This window comes from Odocoileus virginianus, unplaced genomic scaffold (assembly GCF_023699985.2).
Source record: "Odocoileus virginianus isolate 20LAN1187 ecotype Illinois unplaced genomic scaffold, Ovbor_1.2 Unplaced_Contig_15, whole genome shotgun sequence".
In the NCBI taxonomy this organism is placed as follows: Eukaryota; Metazoa; Chordata; class Mammalia; order Artiodactyla; family Cervidae; genus Odocoileus; species Odocoileus virginianus.
The window spans coordinates 831,655-843,354 of NW_027224332.1; positions in this window are offsets into that span (position 1 = coordinate 831,655).

Here is an 11,700-nt window from a genome sequence, read left to right on the forward strand (position 1 = left end):
TTTACATAGTCTGTTATCAAAAGCCATATTCCAAGAAGACTTTGTTTTTTTTTAACAGGAAGAGAAAATCAAATTCCAGATTGGTACCAGCTTATATTCATTGTGAAACAATAGTTATTCACTTAGTCAAAGTAACAATAAAAGATTTCAAAGGCAGTTTAATGTCTTAAGAAACTTGTATCATGCACAAAACTCTCTTCCACTTGCCACAAACCTTTTTTACACTTCTGTATTCATCACTCTATTTGCCCATTCAGAGAACAGCCACCTGTAAGTTCAGATTTACTTCCTTTTTCCTTAATAGAATGTAATTCCATTCCTTATACCTTTTTATTAAAAACACATCTTACTTTCCTTTAGCAACCATGAACTGTACTTTATATCATCATTCTGTAGATTGGTAAATATAAATCACCCAAAGCTATGTCATTTGCAAAAGTATCTTCACAAAGTCAATAAATAAACATTAATACCAGGTATCAATTCAATAGTGAATATTTCCCAGTTCACACAAGCCTGAAATTCATTTTAGTTTAATTTTTTGAATTTAGAATTGTTTGATTCATAAGCACTTACTTCTCTTTAGGCCAATTAAATAGAGCTCATTGACCAATCAGCCTTTAGCAATTTTGTCCAAGGACGAAGACACACACTGAGACACACATAAATTTAGACAGACATATAGACAGAGATCTCATAGTTTTCTGCTTGATATTTAAAATGTCTCTTTTTTTCTGCTTGATATTTAAAATGTCTCTTTGCCCCTTCTTTTTTTCTTGGTTTGAGTTCTACCAATTTGTTCATGGCTGGAGTCCCAGATAGAGTGGGCTGTGTATCCCAAGGACATGATAAGAGTTAACTTAGGTTTTTTTTCCCAGGCCTGTTTTTGTTTCTCAGGCAGAATTGGAGCTCCAAAAAAGTATTTTAACAAGCCAGCTTTTTCCTAATTGCACGTGCAAAAAGAACCGGTTTTGCAATTTCAAAAAGACTTCATTTTAACCAGTTTTCTCTGGAGTCTAAAGAATATCATGGCCATTCAGTGTCAAAAATGTCATCTCTCTTTTTGTAGTCATAGTTTCATAGTTAAAAATTAAACCAGAGAATGTTCAAATTGGCTCTGATGACAGGGGCGGACAGACTGATAAGAAGCTGTCCCAGCAGAGATTATCTCTCTGAACAGGTGAGGTCTTCGCTTAAAGAAAACCTGTCCTTTAACCTCTATTTTCTCCCAGGCTCTTATGCAGTATTGCCTCACCTGTTCTATAGCCTGATCTTCCATAAGCACTTGATCTTGAGTTCTCCCCCAATTTCCACTGCCTATCAATTGATCTAAAGAGATGGGGATCTGTCTGGCTTGGTCATGAGCCACCATAATCAAATGGGAACCCTCAGCTAGTCCCTGCACTATTTCCAAGGTAAAAGGAGAATTTACTCCATAATTTTGAACAGCTTGCTTAAGTTCCTTTAGTATTTTGAAGGGAATCTGTTTGTATACAGCCTCATACACCCCATTAGGATTATTAGGATCTTTCCCAGGAGCTACTCGTTCATGTATTGTCATTGGAAATGTCATAGTCATAGCCTCCAAGTCACCCTCCTGTCGAGTCTGACAAATACCTTTCTGGAGGGGTGACAGAACTGCTGTCCATGACAAGGAAAGAAAAGCTTGAGTCACTCCAGCTGTTAAGATAGGAGCAGGAGGAAGAGGAGATAAAGAAAATTCGTCCTCCCCAAAGGAAGGTACAGAAGGGACTGTAGCTTTAAGAGTCTCCTGCGTTTTTTATTCTACCCCCTCGGGCTTTGTGTATTCAGGTTCTCCCTTTGACTGGGTTTTACCTTCATCCTCACTCCCTTCTGAGCTTTCTGGAGTCTAAAGAGATTCTAAAATTGATTTTATCAGTGTCCAAATTGATCAGATAGATACAGGCAAGGGCTCTCCCTTGCAAAAAGCCTCTCTAATTTACTACCTACCTACTCCCAAGTTTCTAAATCTAAAGTACTGAAAGAAGGGAACCATGGGCAATGTTTTTCAATGGTTTGTAAAAGCTCCAATAGCCGGCCCTCACTAATTTTTTTTGTCGTTCACCGCCCTGCCTGGGCCCCGGCCCCATAACAATACAGCCGGTATTGTTCCGAGTTTTCTGAATTTCCTATATTTAACCCTGGTTTTAATGCCTGAGAGTGTTATTTACCTTAAAGGGGGATTTTCAGAGGCCTCACCCGACTCTTCTTCAGGACCCTGCACTGATATTTCAGCTTCAGTTTGGCTCAGGGCTATCCTTAACTTTCAAGAGCCCCACATTGGGCGCCACTTGCTGCAGCCAGCACAGCAGGTAGGGATCGAAAGTGGTCGACACACAGTTTGGGAAAAAGAAACTAGAGACAGAATTAAAGTTTTAAAGATGGGACCGGGGGACTCAAGACCTCTTGGGTCAAGAGCCCTGTTCCTCGGAGCCACATCACTTTTATTTAGTGTCTTGGCAAGCAGAAAGTATCTGTTGTGCTATGATGAAGTCAGCCTCCTGTGTCCCCGGTCACGTCTCCCATTTTATTGATTACTTTAAACTATCTTTGTTATTTTCTTGTACAAGGGCTATCACCTAGCTGGAGGTCATAGACCTGCATATGCCTTGGGAAAACATCTTAGTGTGTGCACAAGCAGTGTTCTGAACTTGCACTGACCTGGCATTCCAAGGTCCACACTATGTTTTTCCTTAGCTTAGCAGGGCATGACAACCTCAACTGATCAACCCGATGTACTTTTATTTGGGTTATGCTGTATTGCTATATTTTGCTTTTATTCTTTTCCCATGGTGATTTTCTCATGGCTTAGCCAGAGCAACAGGCGGCTGACTATTAACCCCTGAACTGGATAAAATCATAAAGTACATTAAACTTGTTTCCAGCACCCTCCCTTTCCTCTTCCTGGCATACCTTCAAACCCATTTGACAAATTATTGTATCTTCCATTTGTAAGTCCCTGTGGCAGATGTGGGGTGTAAACAATTTGCTCACAGTCTAGCAAGGAAGGCAGACATACATACAACCAACTCTAATTGAAGCCAGACTCTGCAAATAATCGTAGCTAACATTGGTTATTTGTTATATGCCAGTCACTGTCATTTTTATACGCATTGTCTCATGTAATCGTCACAAAAACCTCCTATGATACAGATTTCTCCATCTGACAGCTGTGGAGGGAAGTTACCTGGCCAAGGTCACCCAGCTAGTAATTAATAGACAAAGGAGGGAATTTAGAGTCATACAGTTGGGCAGCAAAGCCTGGCTTCCTAATAAATAAGTTATCCTACCATTCTAGAAGTCTAAGGAAAATCCCATGAGAACCAGAATAAGGAGTGGTGATTTTGGGGGAAGACATCTCAAAGGATGGGACACTTCAGTCTGCTGGGAGCTGGCACATGAGATCCCACCCATGACAAGGTCATGAGGGAGAAAACCTGACAGGCAAGGCGGATCCGGTTTTCAGGGATTCTGAAAAAGCCAGTTCACGAGATCCCACCCATGACAAGGTCACGAGGAGAAAACCTGACAGGCAAGGCAGATCAGGTTTTCAGGGATTCTGAAAAGCTGCCCCCAGTGCTCACCTTAAAGATGATATCTGTCTTTCTGATGCTTGCTTCAATAGACTACTCCCTAATTTCTGTGACACAGGCAGAAGGCCTTCCCTGATCTCTTTCCAAATAAGAATCAATTTACCCTAATCATAAAACAGCATAAAGAACCTGATCATATAAAGGCCCTAATAGACATAGAGCCTTTCTGGGGGGTGAAGGAATCCTATTAGAAAACATAAGAAAAATTATTCTAAAGGTGGTTATTGGGTTAACATTTGCTTGCTGTGTTTTTGCTCTTAATGTGCTAAGGTTGTGTTATAGAAACCATTGTTAATATAGTTATAGATCTAGAAAAATAAGAGCTTAGCCCTAGTGTGGTAACAATGAAACGGTTGTTAATTATTAGCCAGGAGTGCTAGGCAGGGGCTGCCTCACCAAAGTCAGAGTCAGTGTGGGGTAAACTTCTTAGATAAACACAACTGACAACTTCTGCAGAAGGATTAATTTTTGTGTTAACAAGGTTATGCTTCTACTCTGTACTGTTGCCCTATGAGACTGCTACCTTTCAGTTAAGGTCACCATAGAAACAGAAAATTGGTTTACATTCACCTGATTTGCATAAAATGTTAATAGGCCCCAAGGCCAGAAGATAATGTACAAGACCCTCATAAACAAAGAAGTATGCAGAAAACACCCTGGTTTCATGAAGAACAAGCTGATGTAATGTTAAACTATCTTCCCCTTAGAAATGTACTAACTTAGGGTATAAAAGCTACGGTAAAAAATAAAGCATTGCCAGACCCTGCCAGACTCTGCTGCACCCCCGTCTGGTCACTCTCTCTCTCTCTCTTTCTCTCTCTCTCCCTCGCAGACTTGGCCCTATCAAGGCTGGTCTCATGTGTCTTCTCTCGCTGACGCCGTTCATCCTGAGGGTACCCCCTGGATCCTGCCGAGGCTGAACCCTGGCAAGTTGATTTTGGGGGAAAACTTCTCAAAGGATGGGACACTTCAGTCAAACCTAGAAAGATAAGTAGAGTCTGGAGCCCACAGTAAGCGCCTTTGAAATCCCTCGGTGCTTAAAGACCAGTTCTCTCTCTTTTACCAAAACTACAGGTTAGATTTAAGAGTAAAAAGCTTTTTCCACTTTTTCTAAGTTCAAAGTAGGGAACCTATTTACATTTTTGTCCTGGAGATTTGAAGGCAGAAATCCAAAGTTTGTCTTGCAAGGTCATGGGCACATTTGGTAAACAGTTTTTACAAGTGGCAGTGATTGGTCATGCTTTTACTTGGCCAAAAAGGTCAGTTTTCATTCCAATCCCAAAGAATGCTCAAACTACCGCACAGTTGCACTCATCTCACATGCTAGTAAAGTAATGCTCAAAATTCTCCAAGCCAGGCTTCAGCAATATGTGAACCGTGAACTTCCAGATGTTCAAGCTGGTTTTAGAAAAGGCAGAGGAATCAGAGGTCAAATTGCCAACACCTGCTGGATCATCAAAAAAGCAAGAGAGTTCCAGAAAAACATCTATTTCTGCTTTATTGACTATGCCAAAGCCTTTGACTGTGTGGATCACAATAAACTGTGGAAAATTCTGAAAGGGATGGGAATACCAGAACACCTGACCTGCCTCTTGAGAAACCTGTATGCAGGTCAGGAAGCAACAGTTAGAACTGGACATGGAACAACAGACTGGTTCCAAATAGGAAAAGGAGTATGTCAAGGCTGTATACTGTCACCCTGCTTATTTAACTTACATGCAGAGTACATCATGAGAAACGCCTGGGCTAGAAGAAGCACAAGCTGGAATCAAGATTGCCAGGAGAAATATCAATAACCTCAGATATGCAGATGACAGCACCCTTATGGCAGAAAGTGAAGAGAAACTAAAAAGCCACTTGATGAAAGTGAAAGAAGAGAGTGAAAAAGTTGGCTTAAAGCTCAACATTCAGAAAACTAAGATCATGGCATCTGGTCCCATCACTTCATGGGAGATAGATGGAGAGACAGTGGAAACAGTGTCAGACTTTATTTTTTTTGAACTCCAGAATCACTGCAGATGGTGATTGCAGCCATGAAATTAAAAGATGCTTACTCCTTGGAAGGAAAGTTATGACCAACCTAGATAGCATATTAAAAAGCAGAGACATTACTTTGCCAACAAAGGTCTGTCTAGTCAAGGCTATGGTTTTTCCAGTGGTCATGTATGGATGTGAGAGTTGGACTGTGAAGAAAGCTGAGCACCGAAGAATTGATGCTTTTGAACTGTGGTGTTGGAGAAGACTCTTGAGAGTCCCTTGGACTGCAAGGAGATCCAACCAGTCCATCCTAAAGGAGATCAGTCCTGGGTGTTCATTGGAAGGACTGATGCTGAAGCTGAAACTCCAATACTTTGGCCACCTCATGCAAAGAGCTGACTCATTGGAAAAGACCCTGATGCTGGGAGGGATTGGGGGCAGGAGGAGAAGGGGATGACAGAAGATGAGATGGCTGGATGGCATCACCGACTCGATGGACATGAGTTTGAGTAAACTCCGGGAGTTGATGATGGACAGGGAGGCCTGGCGTGCTGCGATTCATGGGGTCGCAAAGAGTCGGACACGACTGAGCGACTGAACTGAACTGATACTTGGCCAAACCACATTTTAAGTATATTTTCTCCCTTGTGTGGTCTTTTTGGTTGCTTCTGACTCCATAACCAGTGATATGCCCCAAAGAATTAATGTTTAATCACCTGCCTGTGCAGAGTGAAGGTGAAGACTGGGGCACATCCTCTGTGTCTGTTCCCTGTGAGCTCTATTCTCTGAAAAAGTTTGGAGGCAGCCACAATTGAGGGCAGCCTTTGTGGTGAAGAATTATCACACCTCTCGATGATTTGATGAAAGTGCAGATCGGCTGACGCACTAGATTTGTATTGGTGAGTGTGTGTATGTGCTTCAAGGCAGTGTTTCTTATACGTCAATATGCATATGCATCCCTGGGGACCTTGTTAAAATGCAGATTCTGGTCCAGCAGCTCTGGAGTGGGGCCTGAGATTCTGCCTGTCTGATTCTAGCAGGTGTTGGTAATACCGCCCCTGCTTAGGCCACGCTTCAAATAGCCATGCCATAGGTCATTGCATGTCTTAGTCTCAGGACTTATTTTGGTACCAAATGACCAAGCGCTCCCTCCCCAGTTCCCCCCACATACTGAAGAAGGAAATGGCAACCCACTCCAGTATTCTTGCCTGAAAAATTCCATGGACAGAGGAGCGTGGCAGGCTGCAGTCTTTGGGGCTACAAAGAGTTGGACCTGACTTGGCCACTAAACAACTACAACAAAAGCATAACATAGTGTTGTAATATGTTAGAGAGAGCCATACCTATGACTTAATTAAAATTACTTTATATGATATATATTTTTTAGACATTCAATTTTCACAAAAGTCTTCAGCCTTTATTAGTGGACATCTTCTGGAATTCCCAGAGGCACCTTTACATTTAATTTAGACAGATTTAGAAAGATTAAAGAGAGTCATCCTTTTCAAAGGGTTTCAGTGTTCAGTCAATTGAAATGATCCTATTATGCATCAAAGAAATGCCAGCTTCATTCACATAGGCTTTCCTTCCTCTATGTTCTGTTTTAATGACCTCAGCCCTTTTCATTTTTCACTTATGACCTGTTTCAACCAGTTTATCTATCCCCTGGCTTTAATTAACACGGGTACCTGTCCATGACCACTACATCTTTAGCCCTACTCCAGTCTTCTCTCTGAGCCCATAATTAACTACCCTATTATTTAATTTTTTTTTTTTAATTAATTTATTTTTTATTGAAGGATAATTGCTTTACAGAATTTTGCTGTTTTCTGTCAAACCTCAACATGAATCAGCCATAGATATACATATATCCCCTCCCTTTTGAACCTCCCTCCCATCTCCCTCCCCACCCCACCCCTCTAGGTTGATACAGAGCCCCTGTTTGAGTTTCCTGAGCCATACAGCAAATTCCCGTTGGCCATCTATTTTACATATGGTAATGTAAGTTTCCATGTTACTCTTTCCATACATCTTCACCCTCTTCTCTCCTCTCCCCATGTCCATAAGTCTACTGTCTATGGCTATTTCTCTATTGTTGCCCTGTAAATAAATTCTTCAGTACCATTTTTCTAGATTCCATATGTATGTGTTAGAATATGATATTTATCTTTCTCTTTCTGACTTACTTCACTCTGTATAATAGGTTCTAGGTTCATCCACCTCATTAGAACTGACTCAAAGGCATTCCTTTTCATGGCTGAGTAATATTCCATTGTGTATATGTGCCACAACTTCTTTATCCATTCATCTGTCCATGGACATTGAGGTTGCTTCCTTGTTCTAGGTATTATAAATAGTGCTGCAATGAACAATGGGATACATGTGTCTTTTTCAATTTTGGTTTCCTCAGGGTATATGCCTAGAAGTGGGATTGCAGGGTCATATGGTGGTTTTATTCCTAGTTTTTTAAGGAATCTCCATACCGTCTTCCATAGTGGCTTCATCAGTTTACATTCCCACCAACAGTGCAAGATCATTCCCTTTTCTCCACACCCTCTCCAGCATTTATTGTTTGTAGACTTTTTGATGATGGCCATTCTGACCAGTGTGAGGTGATATCTCATTGTAGTTTTGATCTGCATTTCTCTAATAATGAGTGATGTTGAGCATCTTTTCATGTGTTTGTTAGCCATCTGTATGTCTTCTTTGGAGAAATGTCTGTTTAGGTCTTTTTCCGCTTCTTCATTGGGTTGTTTCTTCCTCTGGCATTGAGTTGTATGAGCCACTTGTATATTTTGGAAATTAATCCTTTGTCAGTTGTTTCATTTGCTATTATTTTCTCCCATTCTGAGGGTTGTCTTTTCATCTTGTTTATAGTTTCCTTTGCTGTGCAAAAGCTTTTAAGTTTAATCAGGTCCCACTTGTTTACTTTTGTTTTTATTTCCATTACTCTAGGAGGTGGGTCATAGAAGGATCTTGCTTTGATTTATGTCATCGAGTGTTCTGCCTATGTTTTCCTCTAAGAGTTTTATAGTTTCTGGTCTTACATTTAGGTCTTTAATCCATTTTGAGTTTATCTTTGTGTATGGTGTTAGGAAGTATTCTAATTTCATTCTTTTACATATAGCTGTCCAGTTTTCCCAGCACCATTTATTGAAGAGGCTGTCTTTGCCCCATTGTATATTCTTGCCTCCTTTGTCAAAAATAAGGTACCCATAGGTACATGGGTTTATTTCTGGGCTTTCTATCTTGTTCCATTGGTCTATATTTCTGAGGTTTCTTTCTTTGTCAGTACCATACTGTCTTGATGACTGTAGCTTTGTAGTATAATCTGAAGTCAGGAAAGTTGATTTCTCCAGCTCCATTCTTCTTTCTCAAGACTGCTTTGGCTATTCAGGGTCTTTTGTGTTTCCATATGAATTGTGAAATTTTTTGTTCTAGTTCTGTGAAAAATGCCATTGGTAATTTGATAGGGATTGCATTGAATCTGTAGATTGCATTTGGTAGTACAGTCATTTTCACAATATTGATTCTTCCTATCCAGGAACATGGAATATCTCTCCATCTGTTTATGTCATCTTTGATTTCTTTCATTAGTGTCTTATAATTTTCTGTGTACAGTTCTTTTGTCTCCTTAGGTAAGTTTATTCCTAGATATTTAATTCTTTTTGTTGCAGTGGTGAATGGGATTGATTTCTTAATTTCTCTTTCTGATTTTTCATTGTTAGTATATAGAAGTGCAAGTGATTTCTGTGTATTGATTTTGTATCCTACAACTGCTAAATTTACTGACTAGCTCTAGTAATTTTCTGATACTATCTCTAAGGTTTTCTATGTACAGTATCATGTCACCTGCAAACAATAAGAGCTTTACTTCTTTTTCAATCTGGATTCTTTTTATTTATTTTTCTTCTCTGATTGCTGTAGCTAGGACTTCCAGAACTATGTTGAATAGTGGCAGAAGTGGACACCCTTGTCTTGTTACTGCTCTTTGAGGGAATGATTTCAGTTTTTCACCATTGAGAATAATGTTTGCTGTAAGTTTATCATATATGGCCTTTTGTTGGTCTTTTAATGGACCAGAACCTGGTGGTCCAGAGTCGACGATAAGAAAGTAAGAGAGAGAAAGAGGCTGATAGCGCTTGTTGGTCCTTTAATGGACCGGAACCTGGTGGCCTGGAGAGTAAGAGAGAGAGAAAGAGGCTGATATCCCCTGGTTTACGTGGAAAGCCAATAGAGTCCTGTTCTTAGGGCTCGCGCTGCTGCATGTAGGCACCAGGCGCCCTCTCGAGTGGGTGAAGGCACAGCGCGCCTTCTCGAGAGGGTCTTAGAAGCCCGGGCAAGAAAGTGAGCTCAGCGGGCCTCCGCGCTCCAAGGAATTAGCCAGAAATAGAGAGAGAGAGAGAGAGAGAGAAAGAAAGAAAGACACGGGGACCAAAGCTCTGATGGAGCAAAGGTGTTTTAATCAACATGGCGTGGGCATATATACTGTCTTACAAGGTGGTTATTCTCAGCAAAGACAAAGATTAAAATTCCAGACTTACAAAACATAAGATGATCCCTATCAAAGAGAGAGAGTTGCAAACAATCACCTTTTACCATTTGGCTCATAAAAAGGAAGAGGGTACTTATCACTGTAATGAGAAATGCCTGGATTCCTCAGCCCCGGGAAAGGCGTGCCTCTCCTCTTAATTCCTGAATATTCAGGAATCAGTAAGGGCCAGAGGGTTCCTGACAGATCCAAAACAGCACACAGGAAGCCTCTTGTTAAATGCTTCCTGACAGTGATTGCAGCCATAAAGTTAAAAGACGCTTACTCCTTGGAAGGAAAGTTGTGACCAACCTAGATAGCATATTAGAAAGCAGAGACATTACTTTGCCAACAAAGGTCTGTCTAGTCAAGGCTATGGTTTTTCCAGTGGTCATGTATGGATGTGAGAGTTGGACTGTGAAGAAAGCTGAGCACCGAAGAATTGATGCTTTTGAACTGTGGTGTTGGAGAAGACTCTTGAGAGTCCCTTGGACTGCAAGATCCAACCAGTCCATCCTAAAGGAGATCAGTCCTGGGTGTTCATTGGAAGGACTGATGCTGAAGCTGAAACTCCAATACTTTGGCCACCTCATGCAAAGAGTTGACTCATTGGAAAAGACCCTGATGCTGGGAGGGATTGGGGGCAGGAGGAGAAGGGGACGACAGAGGATGAGATGGCTGGATGGCATCACTGACTCAATGGACATGAGTTTGAGTAAACTCCGGGAGTTGGTGATGGACAGGGAGGCCTGGCATGCTGCGATTCATGGGGTCGCAAAGAGTCAGACATGACTGAGTGACTGAACTGAACTGAACTGAGCTGAACTGAACTGAGGGTTAGTTCTCTGGTAGTCTAGGGTCTTGGAGTCAGTGCTCCCACTCCAAAGGCTCAGAGCTTGATCTTGAAAAGCTCCCCCTACAGTATATTCTGTGTCTGTTGCGTTCACCTTCCAGCTGCCTGGGTTAACTAGAATCCTCTCCTCCAGACCGTCCTCTGCTACTCTTGCAAGAATCTCAGCCATCGCCACAGAGGTCCCCGTCACCAGAACAGTCTCGGTCTCTAGTACCAAAGCATAAGCCACAGAACCAGAGGAGCACCTCTACCACTAGTCAGGTTACCTCTTACTGCACACTGGCCCTGACTTCGGTCTTATTCTTCATATTAACCCATCTTCCATGTCATGATTCAGAATGCAAATCTTATCATATTGCTTCCTGGCTAAAAAATCTTCAGTGATACTCCATTGCCCATAGTAGAGCTTCTAAAAGATGTGTGCTGCAATGAATTAAGACATGCCAGACATGGCTATGTATGTGGCCAGACAGCCACAAGCAGCCTTAATATTTTACCCTGGTGTCCATATGTGTATTCATTTTCCATTTATGTCATGAGTGGTATGGTAAGGAAGGACTGGCTATAATATTAGGTTCAAACTCCAGCCACTTGCCAAGTTCTCCCTCTCATCTCTAGTACTCACTGCTTCATATCTTATTATCAAATCAGTGCCATTTCCTGCCATGTGCAAAGCTGTTTCATATCTATATCATTGTACAGAGGGTAAATTCATCCATCAAACT